Source organism: Barbatula barbatula, assembly GCF_947034865.1.
Source record: "Barbatula barbatula genome assembly, chromosome: 5".
Lineage (NCBI taxonomy): Eukaryota > Metazoa > Chordata > Actinopteri > Cypriniformes > Nemacheilidae > Barbatula > Barbatula barbatula.
The window spans coordinates 3,081,626-3,091,587 of record NC_136769.1 but is presented as its reverse complement, the minus strand read 5'-3'; the positions used below and the strand labels follow the sequence as shown (position 1 = coordinate 3,091,587).

The window sequence follows — 9,962 nt, the reverse complement described above, 5'->3', positions numbered from 1 at the left end:
TGTCCTGATGTCAATCTGTAGCTCAAACTCATCTCACACTCTTTGAATTCTCTGTGCGGCGTTTTACCTTTAAATGTCTCTTGAGAGCCGAGAGTCCTTGGTTTGGAAACAGAGAATGTGTCTCAGCGGATGTGCTCGACTGTCTCTGTTCTGACTGCATGTCCTTCTTTTACTTTGCTATCAAACTTGTCGAAGACATCTCTCTCTCTCTCTCTCAACGTCATCATGACGTTCAATGAAAAGCGTCGCCAAATGAATGAATAAAATAAAACACCCGTTTCAGCTTCGTCTTGTGTTCTTTTACTTTCTTTTTTCTGGGTTCACTCTTCAGGACACAAACAGTGACGGTGCTCTATTCGTAAGGTACACAAGAGCGCTTTGCACTTCCACAAAGGCTAAAGCTCACAGTGATGTAAAACAGGTGCACAAAGTTGCACGGTGATGTCAGAGCGTCTGTGTTCTGTTAGAGGTCATTCTTTACTCGTGACCCCGCTGTAAACAGATCGATTCATACCTGTTTTCCCCAACCTGCCCGTGAACTAAAAATAAACTCTTTGTTCTTTTACACCCTCGACCTCTCTACCTGTGCCGGGCACGCATGTACTGTACATTGCTGGCACGGTGTGACCTCTGACCTCTGAAGTGACAGCGGGAGAAAGTGAGTGATCAGCATCTGACTGTAGAACAAACACACACAATGTGAGCCAGCGAGCGAGAGAATAATAAAACAGGCCGTGCGGTGGGGTGGTGACAGAGCTGCGGTGGGCCTGTGGCAGTAATGGAGTCTGATTGGCTGATTCCCTCCGTTATTGATTTCCAATAGTTTGGATCAGAGAAGATTCATGCACACAAACATGCACACACACAGGTCAGTCTCAGTAATATCACAAGATAAAAAAAACATGCAGCGAGAGAGGGTTGAAGGAGAACAGGGGGTCAAGGTTTGTCAGTTTGGTACTTAAAGGGATTGCTTCACCCAAAGATTCTTTCATAATTTATTCAGAACTCAAAGGTGAGTAATCAATTTGGGTGAAGTATCCCGTTAAAAACTAGAGGACCGAAAACACAATTGATGAGATCTAACTGAATCTATCGTAACACCAAAATCAACACTGAATTAAACTTAGAGATTTCACAGACCAGACACAAGAATGAAACGTCTGATCTTGATCAAATCAAACGTATATACAATATCCTGCATAATTACAATAGTAATATTATTTTATTAGATGTATTGTAATGATGATGACAAAAAAATTGTTAAGTCAGGTCTGAAGGATTCAAAGGTTAGTACAGATACGTTAGATGTCTTCAATGAGGTCAAATAAAACCTCTGTCATTTGCCTCCCCTTATGTCATTGAGACACCCGCGTCCATTTTTCTTTATTCTCAAGCATAAAATAAAAAATCTTAAAATGCAATGTAATGTAAGTGAATGCTAACCACAAAAGCTGACTGATGTTAGTGATGGAGAACACCACTGGATCTACACGGGTCACAACAAGCTTGAATTGATATAATGACATTTGTATTTGTAAATAAAATAAATTTCATGTGGCTTTGAAAATACTTTTAATATAATGGACAGATTGGTGTAAAAGTCCTTCATTGGTGTGCTTTTTCCTAGAAGGGTCCTAGCAAATGAAAATACTCGTTTTGGTTCAACTGCCCCTTTAAATGCCCTCTCTCTCTCTCTCTCTCTCATTCTCTCATTCACACACACACACACACACACACATTCACTTCTTAGCTTATCTGCAGCACTGAGGGAGAAAGAGAGAGAGAGAGAGAGATGAGAGAGAGCGCAGGATTATAACATTGTGAGAAATTGGTCTATGCAGTGTGATTATTATAACACACACACACACACACACCTGTTCTCTTCTCACTAGGAGGGATTCCCTGGTGCTCAGTGTCAAGATGAAGTGTGTGTGTGACTTTGCTGTAGTGCTGCTGAGGGCAGGACACACAGGTGGATGTTTCTATAAGGTTAAAGTCACTTTCAGTTCATTTTATAGCAATTATCTGGAGTAATTTAAGCAGTTTACTGAGGACACTGGAGGAAAAAAGTCGGAGAAATTGATCGTGCATATATCATAAGAAATCTCTATCAGGTATAATCATTTCTGATCTCTGTCATATTTTATTTGACGAATATCAAATATATCAGTTTTTGCCATCAAACACAACTTACCAACATACCAACCACAGAAATCTTTGGAGGTCAAGCCTCTGTGTATTTTAGCGACATCTAGTGGTGAGGTTTGCTCACTCCATCGCTCCCCCTCCTTTTCAAAGCACTACGGAGGCTGAGAGAGGATTAAGATGTCGTCGTGTTTCCCGGATGAGATAACGTATTTACAACATGCGCTCTGTAGAGCAGTTCGTCTGTTTAGGGCTACTGTAAAAAATGGCGACATGTCAACAAAATTCCATGTTAGGGGACCCGCGGTATATGTAGAAAGAAAAAGCTCATTCTAAGATAATACAAACATAACGCTTCATTAAGGTCTTTATACACACCTGAAGACAAAGTTATGCATATTATATTGCTTTCTGTCAATCGATCATCCAATAAACAACACACTGGACCTTTAAATAGATGTATTTATGCATTATCTTACTCAGGGCTGTACACGTGCGATACAGTTTGTTCAGTGCATTAGACAGAGCTGCTTGTTTGTGTGAAGTACGTTTGTCGTTTTGCTTGTTTGTGTGTGAGGTTAATCAATGGCGAACCGATATTTATCTTAGTTTTTGTCTATTTTTTAAGTGAAACACGTTTTCCAGCTGCATTGAGTCCAAGTGGCTAGATGCGTCAACCCTTCAAAATAAAAGTCCTGTTAACCTGAAAACAAAAACACTGCAGTGTTCAGCCCTTATAGCGATTGGCACTTTCAACAAATACCGTACCGCGCTATAATATTGTTACATCCTAATGTGTGTTGTGGTGTTTTTTGCAAAAAACAAAAACAAATTTCTACGCTGATTTCTGATGTCACTATGTCTAACCTTCCAAAAAACATGAATCGAATAAGATTCAAGAGCTACAGCAAAGGAAAGATTATCAGCGAACTGTTGGTTTTCACCAGTTGACTTTCCTATAGACCCTTTCCTCATAAATTTCAGTACAAATCTAATTCATTGTGACTGTCAAAGCTGCCACACATTGAACTCAAGCACTTACACCGTGTCTATACCGGACACGACGAGAGCAACATGACAAGACACACGGCTTGATCTAATGGGATTGTCGCGCCGTGTCGCATTCGGTGTGGACAAGATGTTCAACAGGTTTTAATGCGTGTGATAGTCTTGAAATAGAGTTTAAATAGAGTTTAGAGTTAAATCCTCTCTAGAGTTTCATAAGAGATCTCAACAGTCCACAAGATCTGTGATCAAACCTCAAACATCACAATATTAACAGCGTTTCAAACTCAGTTCTCCATTAGCAAATGAACGGATCCATGTTCTTCACATCTGCTTTTAAAGATGTATATTCAATCTCTCTGAAGAGAACAAACATCCAAACAAACAAAACATAACAAGCAACTTCAAAATGTTTCCAGAGCTTCGAAAGAGCAGCGTATGAGCAATGACAACTTGGATTATATAAAGTGTATGACTTAAAATCCATAAAGGGATTTTAATATGCAGAATGTACATGAACCAAGAAGTTTGAGATGATCACACTGTCCAGTCTCCATCACTTTCACTCACAACCTTCAGGACTGTATCTGCACAGTATCTCCTTTCTTTGTCCTTCTTAAAGACAAAAATACATCAGAGGCTTTATAGTTATAATTGAAACCAGCTTTTGGTGATTTAAGACTAGTGCACAACATTGAGACATGAGACATGTGCACAACATTGTCAAGAGATATGTGCTAAACTTAACAACATCGTCCAAGAAAAAGATTCATAAATAAAGTAAAATTTGAGTATTTATTAAGATGTAAGCATGTGGTTATTATAATTACCTTAAACTGTATGAAATATTTACAATGCTTCTTTGTGTTGCGTTTGAGCGCCCCCTTCTGTTCTAAATGTGATCTGCCCTGTGTGTTAACCATATAAAAACCCCAACCAAAACCAACGTAAATATGTGAACATATACAAATATAAGATGGGTTTGATGTTTCGTAATGTGAAACAAATACGTATGATTGTTAAACAAGGCCAACTCACATAGCAATTCGGTTATAAAGGCTCATCAGACATTAATAGATTTTAATAACAGAAACAGAGAAACCAAACACAATTACACGATCAAACGTGGACGCAGAGATGAACACAAAGGTCGACGTCTGTCGTTCGGTTCAAAGTTTAAATAAGACTAACGCTGAATATCAAAGCATTTTCCAAACATGTTGGTATCACAGGGCCAATTGGACTTTTACAGAAAAAGCTCAAATATGCTGCTCGCCTCCTTGGATGGTTTCAGGTGGGATTACGACCCAGATGTGGACACGCCGCACCTGGATGCCATGGCAAGAGAATACAAAACCTTGACCATACAAAACTCCTACACACCTCAAGTATATCATCTTCATTCATTATCAATAATGATTGTGTGTCCTTAATGGTTCTTTATCCTCTAAAACGACTGTTTTTGCAGGTAAATACATCGAGGATAGCGGTGTGATTAACAACATGTGTTTGAAACCAGCACTTTGGAAAATAAGTCGTATTATAATTCTTAGTTTGTCAATGTCTGGTGGGATATCGGGAGTAACAAGTTATCAATCAATCAATAGTTTTTCACTGATAACTCAAGCTCATTTACATACATTAACATTTTAAATGAGAAATATTGAAATGCAGACAATAACTAAGCTAAAAAATAAATGCTAGATCAACCAATTGAATAAAAATAAGATTATAAATAATAATTGTTGTTCTATTGCATGAACTAATGTTATCCGAACCTGTAAAGTGCTTCCAAAAACGTATGATGTAAATCTTTCTATACTACGTTAAATAGTGGTGCTGTTGACCTCATTCATATCTGTGTATAAATAAACATGACATGTAACGTTTGATTTTAAAAATGCAAAACAGCATGTGCTTCTCGTGCTTGAAATGCATCATGCCACGTATGAGATTCATTCTGCTGTCAAGGGGGCAATTTTCAGTGATTAAATGCTTAAATTAGCTTTTTTCTTACCCTGAAAACGTTTGATTTTAGAAGACTTTAAATATACTGGACATGCCATACGTGATGTTTCAGGAGCTGGTTAAAGAACGCGACTTCAGACTGACTTTCTGTCTTGCATTACGCTTATTTCCCTCAAGTACGCCATCTGTTAATGATCAGAATCACTTAGCTTTGATTCATTTTCATTGCCTCAATTCATTTCCTTGAGTAATCTCTACAGATAGAGCCGGATACACACACGGGATTTAAGCAAATTAACTGCACCGAATGAGTCAAAGCAATTATTTACAGCTCACAAATTGGATTACAGATGAAAGTGTGACCCGGTCTACAGATGGTATGAAGATGCATTTCATGTGATTGGATCACAGGTGGTCAGGTGAGACACATCGCCGTTTACATCTGCGGTTAAATGCGTCTCCTGTGACCACTTGTGTTTGCATGTCGATGGGAGTTTCTCATCTCATCAATACGACAGTATTAACTAACAGCAAGTTGCTCTAACATGATGATTTTTCTCTCCACAAAGGGTCTGAAAACCAGTTCTCTTCACTTTCCCAGAACAGCATCTGTTTATCAAAGCCAGCACGACTTCGAGAGAGAAGTATACCCTGAGACTAACGATAACAGCTATGAAACCACCTGAAGGGACAATGTGGACAAGGTTATGGGGTTTTGGTTTAGAGAACGGAACCTTGACTTCGTGTCTACTGTGTGTACTTTGGAGAGCCTGACAGCACAGCACACAAGTACGGCCCACACCCGAGTGAGAGAGATGGTCAAACAGGTGGTCCGGACAATCGGCTACCTGCGCAGCTCCACAAAAAGACACGGTCTGAGGGATCATCTGAACATCATACTCACAGCCGATCACGGCATGAGCACTGACTGGTGAAAGAAATCATCCTCTCCAAGATTCCCAGCTTCTCCTTCAGAGATCTGATCTTTCGTGTACTTCGGGCCGGCAGGAATGTTGTTTCCTAAAGAGGGAAGAATCAAGAAGGTCCATGAAGGGCGCTCACATGTTTTACATGTCTTTAAGAAAGAGGAGATGCCTGCTCACCTGCATTACTCCAATAACAGAATATTACCCATCATCCTCTAGGCTGATCCAGGATATGTTGCTTCCTGAAGTCTTTGGATAAAAGCGTCTGATAAATGACTTAATGTAAATGTTATCAAAGGGGTGAGCGTTACTGTAATACTGCATCATAACACACAATTTGTTGAAAATTAGTAATTTCAATGCATATTTATTTATGCTGAATAGTGTGATTAAAGTCATCATAATATTGTATACATCATTATAGAAAAGTTATGAAAAGTTATGGATAAAAAACACCTTATTACACATGAAATATATGAACATATATTCTGGTAGTGAGATGTATTATTCACAGCAGAAAAGTACAAATAAAATACTTTAATTACAAAAAAAAAAAAACGTATTTTTGCACTTATAATAAAACGTTAGCAGAAAATGTCGATCCCATTACTCACCTTTTCAACTTTGCTCACACGGGTCGCAAGGATTTTTTCATCCATAATTCTCTAAATGTGATGAACAAAAAACGCTATAAAGGGGATTGCAGTGGTGTCCATTATAGACTGTACCGTTTTGTAAGTCATTCCCTGTAAATGCTATTGAAGTTAGAAACGTGTATATTAATGTGCCTAAGTAACTTTGGAGACGGTCCCTAAATTCAGACTGTCCAACGTCCAACGTCAGACCAACTTTATGCCAGTGGATAACACTGAATATGTAAATCTGTATTTGGCTAAACGAGTAGAAAAACACACGTCTTCTTGTTCTTTTGCTCCGCGTTGTTGACGTTTTTATCCACCACCGACGGACAGCTCCGTCTTAAAGCTTTGATCATTTAAAAACGCATCATCACATCACGCGCGTCTGTCCCGCACTATAGATGTCCGAGACCGAGTAAAGTAATTACATTTAAATAAATAAAGTATTAAAAATGAAATTTCAAAATGATTAATGTAAAGTTAAATCCGCAAGTTATAAAAATAGCATCTAATTTACATTATAGTGTTTTTATTTGGTACTCAAGGGGCCCCCTGGTGGTGCACAGGCCATCATGTGTAGTCTGCGCACAGGAAGGATCGGCTATAGTGGCACAAAACAATTCTTAACAGATGTATTAATGTTGATAAAGCATTTCTAAAACACAAAACAAAAGAGAAGAGAAAATTAAAACAGTAACAAAAAACATTTATATATTAAAAATAATAACACTAAATAAAAGAGTGACGTGGTAGGTTCGTGTTGTGCTGCATTCTATTTCACATGCATACATTAAAGTAGGCCTGTGTATAATGTATTTAAAGTTATATGTTTAAATTAAATTGGAATGATAAACTTGCAACGTCATTATAATAGTCCAATTACCATAGTCTTAATTACCATTAAGAGGTAACAAATAGAATGGTTCTGAAAACAAACAGGCTTTCTAAACTAAATATGGGAAATAAATTTGTGTTTCATTCCTACTGCAGAACTTAGTTTTCTATTATTTTACTTTATTCTTTAATTATTCATTTATTACACTTTACATTTCTTTGCTGGTTTCTTAATAGAAACAGCTTGAATTTGAATGCATGCAGCCTATAGATAAAGGCAGAGAGATGTGTTTTCAGTGTGCATCAGCTGTTTAGTTAGGAGATGAAGGTCCCTTGTTTGCACAAACTGTATTTAGTCCACTGCTCTCTTTGAGGGTGAATCTCACATGTTTCTGAAAGTGAATGAAGTCAAAGTCTAAAAGGCATAAATTATGTCGATCTTACAGCAAAAAAACAAGCACACAATAGGCTTTTGACTCAGAAAATCCATTATTGACATATAATGTTTAAACAATTCTTGAAACTTGCATTGCTCGCAATCAATATTCTGTTCCTATGACAACACGGGAGGTCAGGTCAATAGTGTACACAGCCTTGAGCTCCTGTTGACCTCTGACCCACACGTGTCATAGGTCAGATCTACAAGTGCTGCAACCAAACAGATCCTAAAAGAGTTTTGAAGCGTTTCAACTTGTTTATGTAATTCCCATTCTTCATTATTTTATTTGTCATTCATTTTTCTTTTGTTTTATATACCTCTATGTTTATTTTATGACCACTGTTTATGATACACTTATGCCCTCTGCTGTTTGTATGTGTTATAGCAATGGTCCTTTGAAAAATATATTCCCAAAATAAACCAATATTATTGAAATGCTATTTCTAAGTTCTTCTTTGACTTTGAATACCATACCTCATTCTTTGTCTGCAGTATTCGCCATTGCAGTTCCATAAGGGAGAACACAGCCACGATAACCAGGCTTTGGACATGAAGCCATTTTCCCGGCAGTGGGTCCAGTCTTCCGGAAGGATCTAGAGGTGGGGCCGTTTGAGACGGTGAACATCTATGTGCTAATGTGACACCTGCTGAGAATTACCCCTGAACCCAATGACGGCAACCTGGACATCACCCGACACATGCTGACCTCAGTACAGCTGAAAGGTGAGGCCACCTCAATCTTCTGGTTTAATGAGACGGGATATGAGCAGAAACACTCGATTTACTAGATCTACATTACAGAATCATATTAAATACTTTGTAAAGTAATCTGTTATGCTTCTTACAGAGCCAATGACATCATTAAAAAGCATTGTTTTCTTTCATGTGTTGATGTATTTCCTGTTAATCTAACACTCTTAGATCACTCGTGTGTGTATTTCAGGTAAAATCTCTTCGGAGACTCTCACCAGTGTGTTCACTGGACTGGAGGTGTGGCTGGTTTCCTGGTCATTGTGTTTGTGGTTCTGTTAAGCTATTGCAGCCACAATGGCAACCCACATCTTAAAGACAAAGTAGCTCAATCTCCTCAACGGGTCAGAGATGTTTGATGGATTGAATGTCTTACGTTTTTACATTACATACTGTTATGAGAACATCTCACCGATACTAAAGTTTTAACACTGATGATTTAACATTTTACTACAGCCCCACAAGTAATAACCAGAAATATACACAGACTGTGTCTGATATTTAGATATTTGTGATTTACAGCGTCACAGACAGCGACCATGAACTGATAAAACAGTCCTTTAGATCCACACAGAACCAAACACACCAGAATGAAAATAAAAGTCTTCATAACAAACCCCTATAATAAAACACTTAGCCTTGCATATTTTTCAATAAAACAGATTTTTTTTATAATTTGTAATATTAAAACTATTTGTGTTTTATTTTGTTAAAATGTTTTGTTTATTGTTAACAAATTATTTTTCAATAATAAAGAAAACCGAGCTTATTGACCGGTTGTTTCATTTCTTTTTTATGATTGTGTTGTTATATAATTAAACAGTGAGTGTATTCAAACTACGAAATCATTTTTATTATGAATAATTTGATTAATTATTTCCCTAAAATATAACTCATGTCTATATAAAGAGACTTCAAAAATATTTTAAAAAATCATTTTTATTGATAACACAATTATAATTTACAATAAATCAAACAATTGATTTGATTTATGAAATACAGGGTAGGCCTACATGAGAGATCTTTTGATGACAAAAGAAAAAGCCTCTTTAAATTCAGTATTTGCTTATATTTAATTTAATAAATAATAATAATATTTGTTTTATGTTTACATTTGGTAGGAATTTTATATTCACTTTTTTCTTAAAAATAAAGACATTTTATAAAAAAAAATAGCAATCACAGACCTAAAACGAAAAACAACTTACCTTGCACATTTTTTAATCAAAAAAACTTTTTCACTAAGTCACGTGTGAC

General features: G+C 37.0%; 1 pseudogene across 1 annotated transcript; it reads left to right on the top strand.

Moving 5' to 3' along the window:
* The first annotated feature begins 4,415 nt into the window (after positions 1-4,415).
* LOC306894868 (ectonucleotide pyrophosphatase/phosphodiesterase family member 7-like) lies at positions 4,416-8,987 on the top strand (annotated as a pseudogene). Its single transcript has 5 exons — positions 4,416-4,490; positions 5,530-5,537; positions 5,807-6,278; positions 8,448-8,678; positions 8,899-8,987. The product of its transcript is annotated as an ectonucleotide pyrophosphatase/phosphodiesterase family member 7-like (transcript).
* Positions 8,988-9,962: the final 975 nt, after the last annotated feature.